This window comes from Bombus bifarius, unplaced genomic scaffold, assembly GCF_011952205.1.
Source record: "Bombus bifarius isolate JDL3187 unplaced genomic scaffold, Bbif_JDL3187 scf7180000008058, whole genome shotgun sequence".
Classification (NCBI taxonomy): Eukaryota; Metazoa; Arthropoda; class Insecta; order Hymenoptera; family Apidae; genus Bombus; species Bombus bifarius.
The window spans coordinates 142,381-157,527 of record NW_022884422.1 but is presented as its reverse complement, the minus strand read 5'-3'; the positions used below and the strand labels follow the sequence as shown (position 1 = coordinate 157,527).

The 15,147-nt window shown below is 36.5% G+C and overlaps 1 protein-coding gene across 8 annotated transcripts in view; it reads right to left on the bottom strand.

Annotated features, from left to right (window-relative positions):
• Positions 1-15,147, bottom strand: part of LOC117208264 — a 392,468-nt gene that overhangs the window by 254,232 nt on the left and 123,089 nt on the right. The window lies entirely within an intron of this gene.

The following is a 15,147-nucleotide window of genomic DNA, read 5'->3' as shown; positions in this document are numbered from 1 at the left end:
TAAACCAAGAATTTTTTATTATCCATTATATTGTCATATTCTTATCAGATATTTCCATTCGAATCTGTCTTTACGAAAGAGAAAAAGAAGCTTCAAAAAAGCTTTAAAAAGAACTCGAAAGAGGCCGGAAACCAAAAGCAACAAACCATCGTCTGCTCTCGATTTCGCCAAAGTTCCTCAGGTTTTCAGAGGCGAGACTCGCCGAAGGTGACTTCCTGGGCGGACAGGAGGCTGCGAGCCGTGTCTAATTAGCAATTACGATTCACGAACAGTCTGGAAAGCATAGTGAAGATAGTCAAGTGCGAGACGGACGCGATCTGTTCCTTCCGTCCCGAAATCACGAAAGCAATCTCGTCCTCGCCGCGAAACGAGTTATTAACGAAGCATGGTGGTGCACTCGTGCGATTCGCAGGATTAACGCAGCCGAATTAAGCTCGCTAGAAGACCATGAATAATCCTTCATCGGTGACGCGAACGGAATTCAACCGCGCCAGCTTAATATGGCCGTGATCACTTGTACCTGTTTAACGTTACGCTGCCTCCCATAAACACGCCGCTGGTATGCAACGAATAAATCGATCCACACGAGTTCACGCGGGATGTTCGTCGACCGCGGAAAATCGACTTTACGTGGTCGAATACGTGACGAATCACAAAATCGAGCAAAATTAACGATGCACTTTGTTTATCGATGCTTCTCATTTTATTTCGATGATATTCATTTCTTTTTCGTTTTTTTTTTTTTTTACAATTCTATCTTTCCTGAAGAAAGCATCACGGAACGACTTTGAACTCACATTATTCGGGTATTTTTACTTGGAAAATTTATACACAAATTTTACCGTTAACACAGAACTTTCTTTGAAAGATCTTTTACTGACAGAATTTCCTTTAAAGGTCAATAATAGGTATGTTTGATGTAAAGCTCATCTTCTGGAAGTATCTAAAATCGTTACTCTGAGATTTCGTAGCACTTCAGTTTAGTATAATAATTTTGTAGAGTGTCCGAAGATTTTTTCGGACCACCGTGTTCAGTGTAAGGTTAGAAATCGCAGCGGAACAAACGGTTAATTTTGAATAATCGTCTCATAGTCTGGATGATCTTCGTGAAGACTGAAACCAGACGTGAGATAGATTTTGCTACGCGTAACAGTCAGAGACACACGAATATCGGTATGGTGTTCGCATGGTATGGGGAATGTGCGGTATTATGAATGGCATGCCGAAGCATCGCGAGATTATAGACGATACCTTTGATCCAGATGATCAAGGATTCGTTCACGTGTGCCGATTGCAACGAGAAATCAATTCTGCTTTAATAATTGTTACGCGATAGATACACAATGCTATCTCGAATGCAGCGGATTTCTAGTATCTCGTCAGCAACAATAAATAGAAATTACGAGGGCTCTTGAATTTTAATATTCGATGGCATTAATTAAAAAGTGACTTATCATCAAAAGAACTGCTTTATTTTCATCCTTGAATCGATAAATACCGATGACCGAAAGCTCAAGAAAAAATCTGTAGCTACTTCAATCGTATTCAGTGTACTGGAAGTTGTATTTCTCCAGCGATGTTATACAAAATATCTTCCAGTACGAACTTTAAACGTCCACGCAGTCCAAAAATGTTCGTAAGCGAACCGCGAAATTGGATCACTCGACCGACTATACTCAGAGTTCAAAGAAGAACTAAATTAAACCTCGTTCCAAAAGCTCGACGCACATGCAAAAAGTATTACCTTAACAGCTTTTGAACAATTCTCAAAGAAGAAATTTAAAAGACACAAATTCTCTTTCAGCTAGCTTCAAAAACGTAATAAACACGTAATTCGCTACAAGATTTTATTTGTTAATTTGAGACGACCAATTAACCTGTCATTCGAAATGCGTGATAAGTTTACTTTAATTTCTAAATAAAATAAATTTCTTTATTTAGAGATCCTCCATTCTTTTTGAAATTATCCTGAAAATGATGTGTCGTTTCATTTTGTGTTAAGAACGAATCGTATTATATGAAACTGATTTCTTTCTATCCTTACTTGATGTTGAAATATTTAATTAAAATTTAGGCATCCGGTTAACAGATTAGAGGCCACGAAGTCAACGATCCAACAATCTAAAGAATCTTGCAAACAGATAAATACGGCACAAAGTAAAAGCACACAGACGCAAACACTGCTTTATGCAATTTTATGAGAAAGACGATAGTTATTTGTACATGTTTGGCTATGTTTTACCAGACTTATACCGTGAGAAAGCGTGCCATGGCCTTTCGCAGAAAATACTTTTACCCGTTCGATAAAAACAGCCGCTAAAACTGGGATGCTATCTGATGGAGACAAATTCCAACGGTCAAGTGTTATAAATTAGTAGCGAGCGCATGGGTGCACGACCAGCACAAGTGAAACAGATTCGACAAAACCATTTATCTTAATTAGAGGCCCCAACGAGTTTCTAGATCTTTTTTCGCTCGAAATTTGCATTCTTTCTCAACGTGAACCATGCGAACCGTTGCGTGGCTTGAGCAACTTCAACAAAGTTGAATTCAACAAAAAAAAAAGACTTTACGGATTGCGTGCCGCATGTAATGAGGTTTGATTGCGTAACACAGATAATATAAGCGACGTTTCCTAGGTTTTATCCGCGAAAACTTGTCTCTCGGCTCGACAAAGGAAAAGGACAATTGAAATGATGAAACTCGGACAAAAAGGTTCCGTTTAAATAGCCAACACGTTTGTTTGTTGAATTAGATATTAACGATACGTTTTTAGTATAATTCTTTAGAAATTTCTAAGAATAGACTTTCTATATAATAATCATGTTATTCAACAAGTATACAAAATCACAAAAATGTTAAAAAGGTACGGTAATTTATTTGGTACGGAAGTCTATTGAAGTTAATTCTTCAAAATTACAGAAATTACGTAATATCATATAATCACACGTATGTAAAAAGTAAACGATACCAATGATGGCCAATAAACATAAAACCAAAAAATAAAAAACAATTACAACATAAAAAAGATAATAATAACAAATAACGAAAAGAAACAAAAATTGTCCATAAATAACAAAATTCTTCTGAAGTATCTAGGAATGCTTTCTTTTCAGCTGCATGTGGAACGGAGAAAATACCAAGTTTCCAAAATGTACATGAAAACTATAGCACGAGAATACATACTCATATGTACTTGTCTTCGTGGTTTATGAAGTATATCGCAACATGTGACGATATTCAAGTTAAAGTTAAGACCAGCGTAAAGTACGTATACATCTCTCCACAATGTAAATGTATACGGAATTAATCGCGAAGCCGTATTACGTTCGATTTAACGACGTCCATTAACAACGCGTAGCAAATCGAAACGCCGACCACAAAATCGGTCATCGCGCGCTAAACCGTCTTTACGACCTGACAGCGGTGACCGCACCGCGGTCGTTCGGAACTTCCATGAAAGAATCACGATCGTATCATGAATTTAACAACCTCTGGTTAAAACGTTGCCCCAAGTTCTTCTATCGTTCATAAACGAGCATCTATTCTGTTTCATTGTGTTTCTAAATGTTCGAAATTTACGTTGAAATTATACCTTCCGATAGACTAATTAAGTAAACGAAAAATTGACTTTAAAATCGATCTCAAAGCATTTATCATTTACATATTGGAATTATAATTAACGATTTATCGTAAAAGTCTAGAATTAATTATATTCTACGACTTTTTATTCTTTATTTTCACTCAAATTTTATTTACATTCCTAAAATTTATACATTTCACGGTTCTCTGTTTATCTATGTTTCTCCTCCGTTTAAGACAAATATTTCGAATAAAAATCTCCGTAAAACGCGAACATTTCCAACGGCAAACAGACAAGAAACGCGCGAGAAATACGCAGGAATTTCAGAAGTTCCACAAGAATTCTATTACACGCGAAAACGATATTAGAATATGCACAAGGAACAGAAGAAAGAAGTCTTCTTGGATCCTCGAATGAAAACGCCCAGGTATTCAAAAAGATTTTAATATCAGAAGAGCTCGGCTGCAACGAAACCAAAGACTTCTCGTGTATTTTCTCCCTCTCTTGTACCAGAACCGGAAGGGAAAAAATATAACGCGCCCACTTTCATTATCTCGAAGAAAATAACACACGACCGAGAATGAAGATTGCACGAATAAAGTATACCGCGCACGCGATCGCCTAGAAGCGTTTCGTGCTCCTCTCCGACCTTTTACTTATGTCTGACCACAAATCTATCGACTACTGTCCGATAAACGGGACCGTTGCCATCGCGAGTCGAATCGTGCGAATATCATTTCTCCGTGGAGTTTTAACGCTGAAATTTATCGTTAATTAATAACTGTTATTATACCAACAATACTACAATAATATAATTTACAAATCGTATATTTTATGATCAGCAATATAATCGAAAGCAAATTTCTGTTATCAATATAATAGTAAATATTAATTACTATTGTAAATTGTGGATCACGAGAATTATATAAATCGCAAAAGATACGCGCCAAATTAAAATTGAACAACCAATTTACCATTTTTATAGAAACACTTGGGATCTTAATGCAAATTTTTAGGGATATTTAACCGATTAACTTAGAAATGTTAAGACGTCTAGAACGAGTTAATGAGAACACTAACGCAAAATATGTGTACTAAATTAATATTGAACAACTGATTTATCATTTTTAAAAGGACAGATGGGAATTTTACTGTCAATTTTTAATAACATTTAAATGTCTAGCGTGGAAATGGTGGATTGCAGAAATGTAAAGTAAAGTAACGACTACATATTATATATTTAACACGATCACGGTCTCTTGACAGATATGATAATCAAAAAATGGTAGAATTTATGAAATAACAATATATTATAAAATATCAGTAAATGGAAATAATTTCATTAGCGCTCGTCAAAATAATCGAGTCTCTGGCGGTTAAAACAATATTCATATTGGAAAATGTATTTCCAGGCACGGAGAAAAATATAACACGTGATTTCCGACAACAATTATCGATAATGAAAGCTAATCGATGGTTGAATAAACGATTCAATTGTAATTAGCATATCCATTCGGAAGAATTTTCATGCCCTTCCTCTGTGTTCATATTCAATATCCATCAGTAAACCCTTTCGAAATACCAATTCATGAAATGAGTGTATTGTACTCGGGGGGCAGACATGTTTTGACGTTGTAAATGGATATTTGTATTTCCGTGTAAAACATCGAAATTCGATGTATATTTGAATATATCCCGGAGAATTCGATGGGAATTAATTGTAAATATGCCATGATAACATGAAGCTGTGTTATTATCATTATTTACGTAAAAGGACGATTTATTAATATTCGTACATACGTAATAAATTACGTAGAAAAATATAGATCTCTTCGCGCAATTTTAATTCTAGAGAGCTGTGGGTAATTTTAATAGGAATCAATTGACAAAATTTCTAAAAGACAAAACGGTAAGTTAATTAAATTTCGTCGGCAATTTTAGTTGTACACTTTTGATATATAACTGCGCTTGAATCGTTACACTTTCTCGTATTTATTTCTTTACTTTTATTACTTTGGTTATCAATTTTTTATATTTTATTTATATCCTCGTTTTATATTTAGGAAATAAATACAAATTTCATAATGGTTCAACTATTTGTTCAAAAAATACACCCGGAAACTATAGATATTGTATTCTAGGCATTTGTAGGTATATAATTATAGCTATTATATATTTTTACTATAGAGAAATGTAGAAGCTTTTTTTAGAAAACTCCTTGATCAGTCTCATTGAACTTTAACTGGAAATTTGGCAAAGTCTGTCAAACGATCGAATTCACAAACGTCCGAAATCAAACGATTCGTTCCTTTGCCTGGACACAAACTTCGCTTTCTTTTCTTCTTTATTAGTCTTCCACTAGCTTTCCTTCTTTTACCTACGTTTATTGGCAATCTATACGTATACGCGACAAGGCAAATATTGGCTGTGGTTCGTAACAAGCTAGGACGAGAATTTACTAATACCAGGACTAATGTAAATGATATCGTGCCTTTTAACCATTCTAGTATTTCTTTTACGTTCAGGGGCTAGACGTTAGCCAGGAACCGGTACTCAATGATTTACGTGCCACTGCTCGCAAATCGCTGTAATTGCGAGCCTTTCAAACGCTGCAATAAAAGAAAAACGGGAAAGAGTCGTCGATCTTTTTAAAGTTCCACCTAGATGAACTTTCGATAAAAAGTAGCCGGGACTGGGATCGCCGATCACAAATATTAAGGTTTTACTCCGGCGCAGATTTTTCTCTCCGAATCGCCGCTTTCAGCATTTCAGACGTCGTACGGCATTTATTTCGCCGCTTCTCGGCTTTTAGTGCTTCGTAGTTGACGGAAGTTTGATCGAAATTGGTCAATCGAAGCGGAGAATTGCACGTTCCGCTGTCGAGAATGGGAAATGTACAACGAGAATTTGATAATACGCGTGGAGTTGAATAATTTGCGTGTGATTGCTGCACTCTCTGATCTGGCTTTCACTTTTTTAACCACATTCGAGAAACACGAATTTCTATAAATATCTGCAGTCTGTTTATCGTAGTCGAGTCTCGTAACTAGACTATGGATTTTTATGCAGATTTGTAACTTTTAAAATATAATTAAAAATATAGAAGCTCGATAGAGAATTGTTTACCTGGCGAATATTATTGGATATTTTATATAAATCCAAATACTTTTGGATATTTTATATAATTTTCCATATCGTGCGCTTTCTGTGCAATTCCGCGTTTTCGGATTTTCCATAAACACGTAAAAATCCGCAGTCCACCTATAATAGTGTCAAATGAAATTCCAAAATATTTCGCATAATACGCGTCATATATTCGCGTTCAAACTGTCTACAAGCGTTGGTATACTTTCGTGAGCCTGTGTAATAATGCACCGTGCAACAGACAACATGTTATTTTTTCGTCGCGAAACCGCGTTCCGTTTCTCGCGTAGTCTGTGTCAACGCCAAGGACTCGAGTCCGCAACAATGTGGTCCGAGTAGTAGCCGACCGGCAGCCGCACTTTCTATCGATCTTATCATATCTCACTGCGAACAAGACGGCCAGTTATTGTAACGCGAGCAATGAATAACGACTAATGCGAGGAGATTAGACAATACCGCGTGTGCTACGTTCCTTGGCCGAGTGGTAGGCCGTGGAACGTCGTGAAAAATCGTGGCAACTGCGTTTAATGAGGCTTACGTAAAACGACGCGAGGGGAAATTGTATAAATTGTGAGCGGTGCGATAAAGCGGTACACGAGTCGAAACAAATTATCGCGAAACTGTTACGGCAGGGTTTAAATCAACGATATTGTCGGTGACAGTTCGGCATTGCGGGCCCCGGTTGGTTTAAGCGGCACGCCTGCCGTTCCACATTAATACCGGCGAAATATACGATGAAACACGCCACAGGCCCAACCGATTGAAATACGCCCGTGCAAATCGCCAATATCGAAGAGCTAATCCAGTTCCGCGAATAGAAATGTTTGGAGCCTTTTAGGAAGGCGCGACAGCTTGTTTCGATCGAACGTACAGTGGCTACAAAAAGTATTCGTACATTGTCGTATTTCTTATAACAAGTTGGGGTTCGATATGTAGTAGATTCGAAGTATCTTCGTTATTAAGTTGAAGATGATTCTTCAAGGCTACTTATACCAATATCAGTCAAAACGACTGGTACTTGTAAAAGTGTAAAAGGGTGCTGCAATCTGTTTATCGAACACCAATTAACAAGTTTCCTCGTTTTGTGCAACTTCCCGCACGTTTTTAAAATTTTTACTACGTATCATTCAATATGATGATATTAGTTATCAGGTGGATCAAGTGATCGCTGGATCGCCAGATGCTAACACTAGAAATATCACAGCAGTTAAAATGACTGGTTCTACAATTTTATAAATGTGTCAACCCTCGTTTAGAGATCATGGTCCCAGATGGATTAATAATACCAAAAATCTACTACATAACATGGAATTGCTTTTGTAAGAAAATAATAAATCAATAAATATAAAAATATTTTATTATTACGTATTTTTTAAAGACCAGTCATTCTGAGTGGTCTTGGTAGAAATAGCTTCGTGTTAATTATCGGTAGTTCTAGTGTTAAGGACTTCACGGCTTTTAGATGATAATCGTATCGACCTGAATGTGGCGCGTGAATTAAAAATCCGAAAATTATAAAGAAATATTTTTCAGAATAGTTTCGTATTTCGCAATATAAAGACAGGTATTGTAAGAAGATATTTTATTAACATATACCGTTGTAAGAAATGAAGTTCGAAACCATAAAACGTGCTAAAGAGTTGCAAAACATTTCGTATCAGTTAACGAATTCAAAGAATTGCTCTTTCGTTTATTTGTCGTTATCTCTTGCGAAAAATACGTTTACGTAAGTACTAATTAATTAAATCCAAGTATATTAAGTTCCATATTATTTGGTAGACCTTTTACAAGACTATAGATATTTGATACAATGAAACTGAAATGCGTAAGTTGATAAGAAGGGAAGTTTCATTGAAAAATAACGCTATGTGCAAATACTTTTTGTAGCCACTGTACGTATAGTACATCAGCAGTGGTATATATTGTCCGATCTTCGCTTCACTACGTTAGAAAATAGAAGAACATCTTGTGACATCATATTTGTACACAAAGTATCCCATGATCTAATAGACTGTTCCTAAAATATTGAGAAATTCAAACTTGATGATGAGTAAAGAGAAGACTAAGAATTCTCGATAACTGAGACTTAGGTACCTATATTCATCCGAATACTGAATACTGGCTACTGAAATTTTGGAACCATGAAATTCGAAAGCAGAGATCCTGTAGATCTGGAAACTATTACTTGGAATAGTATCGTTCGTCAGAGATGATGTAGAGGATATCGAGGATGTCAAAGTTGGGAGACGTAATCCGGGGAACTCTCGGGGTACATCTTGTGGTCTCTAGGGTTGAATTGGTCTGCTACGAGAGTATGGAATTTGGCTTTAGATTATACTTGCATCATGGAACTTGAACTTGACTGTTTTTAGTTCGTAATATCCAAGTTTGTATACCCTAATGATATAAAGTAAAAGGTATTCCTCAATTTGAAATACTAAATTAAGAAACGTAAGTATGTAAAATATGCTAGGCCAAAAACTCAAGATTCTTACATAGACATTTTACAGGTGTTTACGCCTTACATGCATTTTGTATGAGTTTTCATCTTGAAATTTCCTAGAAATGTATAAAAATTCCTGCTCTAACGATAAATTATAAAGTTCAAACGTTCAACAAAACTTACAGAAGCTTTATATTTGCGAGTATTTTGCGATATGGAATCGGAATCAGTATTCTGTCGGGCTTACGAAAAACTTTGGTGTGCTATTCCAGGATTAACAGTAATTTCAGAGAATAGAATTCGTCGAGGAGCAGCCACTTTTGCCAGGAAATTATATCGGCTAAATTTGGAATTTTATATAAAATTCGTTAAAAATTCAACGTGTATTTTATTATATAGAAGCAATGTCGTGAGATATAGAAATGTTGGTGGGAGTAATCGGACAAATATTTTTATTAATAGAACTGCATGTTTGGTGAAAAAATGTTATGAAATCGAGAATTTTAGATACATCTCATTCAAAATATTGGCGAAAAGCTAATGGAAAATTAGTGGGTGGAATATTTGTAATAATTAAGTTGCTTGTTCGGTGGAAAAACGTTAGGCAAATGATGGATATTGGTAATAATTAAAGAGAAAGAGGAGAACTTTTTCTGAAATATCCAGAGAGACAGAGAGAGAAAAATATGGGAAATTCTAGGTATATTTTATTAAAAACAATGGTGTAATGTGGAACGTTAATGGAAGTAATCAGAGGAATATTCGTATTTCGACTAAAACTGGATGTTTCTGGTGAAAACGTTATGCAAATGATGGAAATGGATATTGGTCAAAGAGAGAGAGAGAGAGAGAGGAAAACATTGGCTGGAAATATCGCGGTACGTTATGCATGTCGGTTCTCCGACAGCGTAAATTATGAGCATAGCAGGTAACTCGACATGTGACAATTAGCAACATTTTTGTTTGAAAAGACGCGTTTCGATTATGGAAATATTCGAACCGTTCTCTCGCAACGAATCAAAGTTTCGTTTCCGCTTCGACGCCCATTGAATTTACGATCCTGGAACCATGAACGATCAAATGGTAATAAATTCTTCAATTAACATCGAAGAGTCGTTAGGATCAATTTTGACAGGGCTTTCATGGCGCAAAGTAATTTCCATGCGCATTATGCACGGCGTGATATCGGCTCGCTGACCATTTCATCCACTTTCGTTATCGTATTTGGAGTGGAAAAGGCATCGATGAGCAACCAATCTTCCAGTGCGAACCATCGATCGTCTCGCAGTCGATCTCACGCTGACTCGAGACTTCGAGCTACCCAACGCACAATATCCCTTTTCCTCTCTGAAATAATAAAGTGACACGTTCGCATCGTGATCAAATCGAATTTATCCATGCGAATAATTGTTTTATCGACTTTTTAATCTATTCTCTTCTATACAAAAATACTTGGGTTATAATTGGACTAATACATTATTTTTATCTGTAAATAATTTCAACGAAAATTCATCTTTTCCATAGATTTTTGTCCTTTAAAAGTTCCATTCTATGTAGCTGCTTAATATAATTGAACTTTTATTGACAAGTATTTTTCGTACAAACAGTGGACTTTGTTTGTATGACACGTCAGGTATCAAAGGAATGTTACTTCTAAATAAATAAATAAGTGACAACATAGGAAACCTTTTCTCTCAATTTTCCTTTTGTTTTATATATCTAAAAATCTAGATCTTTTATATTTTCTTTTCCTTTCTTATTTCCTAAGTCTACAGCCATTTTATCTTTGACGTTCTTTTTTTCCATTTTCTATATTTAGAAACCCCTAGTTTCTCGTGCACGTCTGCTTCATCATCCCCAACGGCAGTTTAATTCGATGCGTCGTCGATCGCGTGTTTATGGGAAGTTAACTTCATCAGCGCCATTAAGGTCGCGACAATCGCGGTCACCGCGTGAATTGTTAGACAACTACGCGATATTCTATTGTGAATAAACGGTAGTGCCCGGTTTTATAAATCAGTGAAACGATCTATAGTTTCACGATAACATGATCCGTAAAATGATAAGGTGATAAACAAATAATATAGAAAATGAGAAAAGAAAATGAAAGATCGACTGATAAGTAAGCGCCGAGGTGTAATAGATATAAGACAGATAAGTTGTAGTACAGGATGATAAGGTTCATGAATAAATCAGGAGACGCAAACTTAGCGGCGTAGAGTCAGAGCGAGAGAAATATTGATTTTTATAACACGCTGCTAGAATCGTGGCAAATAAAAATCGCTAGATTATAGCAAGAACTGGAAAACGAACGCGAGATTTACAACAATCGATAGCACGAGTTACGTGCGCAACCAGTCTTCTACGTGTTTCCATAGAAAATATCGCTCGATAGGTTAATATTTTACAGTCGTCGATACGAGTTTCTCTATATATAAAATCCGTCAATTTATCACCTTAAAAAATCTGCGACATGTACAGAGATAAGGCACCAACTTGACATTACCAAGCCAAACATATCTATCGATACTTCGATCTGTCCCTCGACTGCATGTTTCATTATTTTCAAAAGTCTGTCTTTAAATAAAAATACACTGGCGATGAAAGCGAGGCAAACGTTTGCTTAACCGCGGAATGATTTCCGAAAGAAATTGCTGCTGACCTTTCGTTCAAACATTTTTTACCAAACAATCGCAAACAGTCGATGTTTGTAATGGCTTTACTCAATGTTTTATAAATGCAGGATACAGTGCGTGGAAAACACGCAACCGCGCGAATCGCATACAATTTTTAAAATCACAATGCGTTCGATTCGAGGAACGAACTGCAATCGACAAGTATGCAATAGCCTAGAAACGCGAGTGCGATCTGCTCCTGTCGAGATATTGTGCAACAAGCAAGTGACCTTTAAATACTTAGAAATATGTGTATATATATATATTAAGAGACGTGCGAACTGAATTTTCTCGAGTTGCGATCGGCGAAAAATTCGTGGAATTTTGTAGAATTGTTTTCCCCTGCATAATTAAATTCTGCGAAAGGTAATAAAGCTTCACGGACCATTGGTCGCTTCCGCTCTGGCATTGAGCGTTGCATTTTTCTTCTGTGGCTGTCGACCTTGTAGATTTTTATTTTTAGATAACACCCTTTTTACGACCGGCGTGTACGAATTTGTTTCTTTCGCACAGTAAAATATATTTTAAAAGCGTATTCGTGAACGCTAACAAGTGAACTGTCCAAAGTTAGCTTCCAACAAAAATCAATATCGTCGAAAATCAAAGATAGTTAACGAGGTGAAAATGTTCACCTATCAGAATTAACTGTGTAATTCAATTTTCTAAAGCTGCAAGTCTTTGTACAAAACACCTCAATTAATTCTTTCTATGTTTATCTAGTAAAATCTTGTATATTGAAAAATCAATAAGAAGTAATCTGAAACTCGCGCAAAACGAATCTTTAAAAATAATAAAAACCACTCCTTGTCTTCTTCATTGCTGCACTGCGGATGCGCGGACGTTTATGTAAATTTATATTTTCACATAATATAAAATATAAATACAGCTAGATAAGTGGAACTTAAGTAGAGATACTTTTGCCCTTTAACGTTTATAATTATTACTTTACTTTGAATACTTTGTACATTTTTGCATATTACACGCAGTCTGTATATTTTTGCACATTGAAATTTCCCATAAATGCATAAATATCCGCAATATCTACTCATTACCATACGATTTTCATTTTATAAACGTCAGAATCGCCAAAAAGAAAGCCAAAACTTCCAACGACAAGATTCTACGCGTGGTACAAGAAGCTAAAAAAAAGGAGAAGAAGATTTGCGTAATGTACCATCGCTTGTTTCTTATTAAAGAAGAACGTCGGAGTAGCGAAAGAACGAAAAGAAGAGCAACTGTGATATCGTCGATGTTTTCAACCGGCAGAGAGCGAAAGAAGGCCGAAACAAGTTTCGGGAGTGCCCTTAGGGTTTTATCTGGAATAATTGACCGAAAGAAGGAGCCTCCTCGATTCAGCAAGGTGTCCACGGATAATTTAATCCTCGGCTCTCAGCTTTATCCGTTCCATTCGGATGCAAAGGACAACACTCTGCGTCGCCAACTCGATAAGGTTCTTTAATCCGAGCAAAACGAACAAGAAACTCGAACAAACTGTGCATAAGTTATAGTTGAGATCAGTATAATGGTTGATATACAACGAATGGTGGAGATTTGATTTTGATCATTTCTAATTTCGCTAATCTCGATACGATGATACAAATTCTGCTTGTCCCAACTTTCGCCCTTTTACATCAACGGAATCTTTCTTCGTTATTGAAGAACATTGAAGAACAAGGAGATACTCCGTCGTCAGAGACCAGTTTCAAGAGCGATTAATTTATATGCTAATAAGGGGGTAAATTGTTTCTTTCCGGAGGTGTCGTTTACGTTGAACAGAGAGGAAAGGAGAAACGAGTTGTTCCAATGCTTCGTCGATCGTGACTTGGATAATTGGAAAGAAGTTACTGCGAAATGTTACGCATTTCTGGGAAGTTTTAAGGCGCAACGATGCGCACAATGCACATACTACACAGAAATATACGAAATATGCAAACTATAATATTTATTACGACATTTAGTAAGTAAAACACACTGTCTAGATTCCGCTTTTGAAATTATGCTCGTAAAAATATGAATTTTCATAAATATTCAAGTTCTACCGATTAGCAATATCTCGAGCGTAAGAATTTATATCCGTAAAGATCGACTCTGACAGTTTCATCGAGAAATCCTTTCACCGTGGTCTACGCTCGAGTAAATCAAAACTTCTGCAAATCCAAAGTCCCTTCTTCCGTAAGAAACGAGGGGAAACCATCGTCGTTCCTCTGAAAGGTCGTTGTGAAAGAAAAAAAGGACGGACCAATGGGAGGTCAATCTTGACACTGAAATAGCTGGCTGAAATAGCTGACGAGATTATCCGCGCGGTCGCGTGATTTCGCACGCGAGGAACACCCTATATAATACGTATATACATATGTCTCGAATCCAACCAAAATTCCGATAATATTCAACGATAAGGGATGGCGTGAATGTTCCTGAAAATGTCCTGTGGCGACCGTAAGGCGATTACGGTGTATTCTGGCCTCGCGACGCTGCATTTATCGGAAGAAAGCGAGGAGAAGAGGAGAAATGACCGTGGAAGACGATAAATTCGTCCACGGTCGTAAGCCAGAAAAAGTAACGGTCCATCCGGGAAAGGGGGAGTTTGATATCGAACGAGAATGGCCAAAAGCGTAACCGGCCGCGAACGTTGATGGAAATTCGATCGAGTTGGTTCGAGTCGAGGCGTTCGGGGTGGGCGAGTTACGATTACAAGTAGGGCGAATGTTTATGCTTTTATTTATGGAAATTATTTATTTATGGAAACTTTAAAGATGCAGAATCGTACTGTTAAAGTAACAATATATAATGTTTTACTAAATATACAATTTATAGTATGTAACAGAATAATTTGAAGTGTTAACGTACACCGCTCTATTCTCTTATACATGTCAAACAGGAATGAATTTGTTTTATTACACATTCATTCATTCAATATACGCGATGCGCTCGTCTCATAGCGTTTTCCTTTTGTCTTCCTCGCTCGTACAATACAGATGAACACACATCTATTTTCTAATACGTACAATATGCAAAAGTATATAATATGTAAATATACGTTAGATGTATTCCGAGCAAAGTACCTACTTATTTGATATAACATTTAGTAGGTTAAACATACGTGTACTTGGAGCAAGTGTACTTAAGTGTACTTGCGTGCTCGTGACAGATTTTGACAAGTGCGCGTGTGATTGAGCGGACATTTGTATACGGAATGAGTGTCACACGAGCAAAATATTAAAATTGAGAGTGTTGATATTATTTGAATGCAATGAACTTTTGGAAACCATTCGAATCTTTCAATTTGTCTTTCAAAGCTAAAG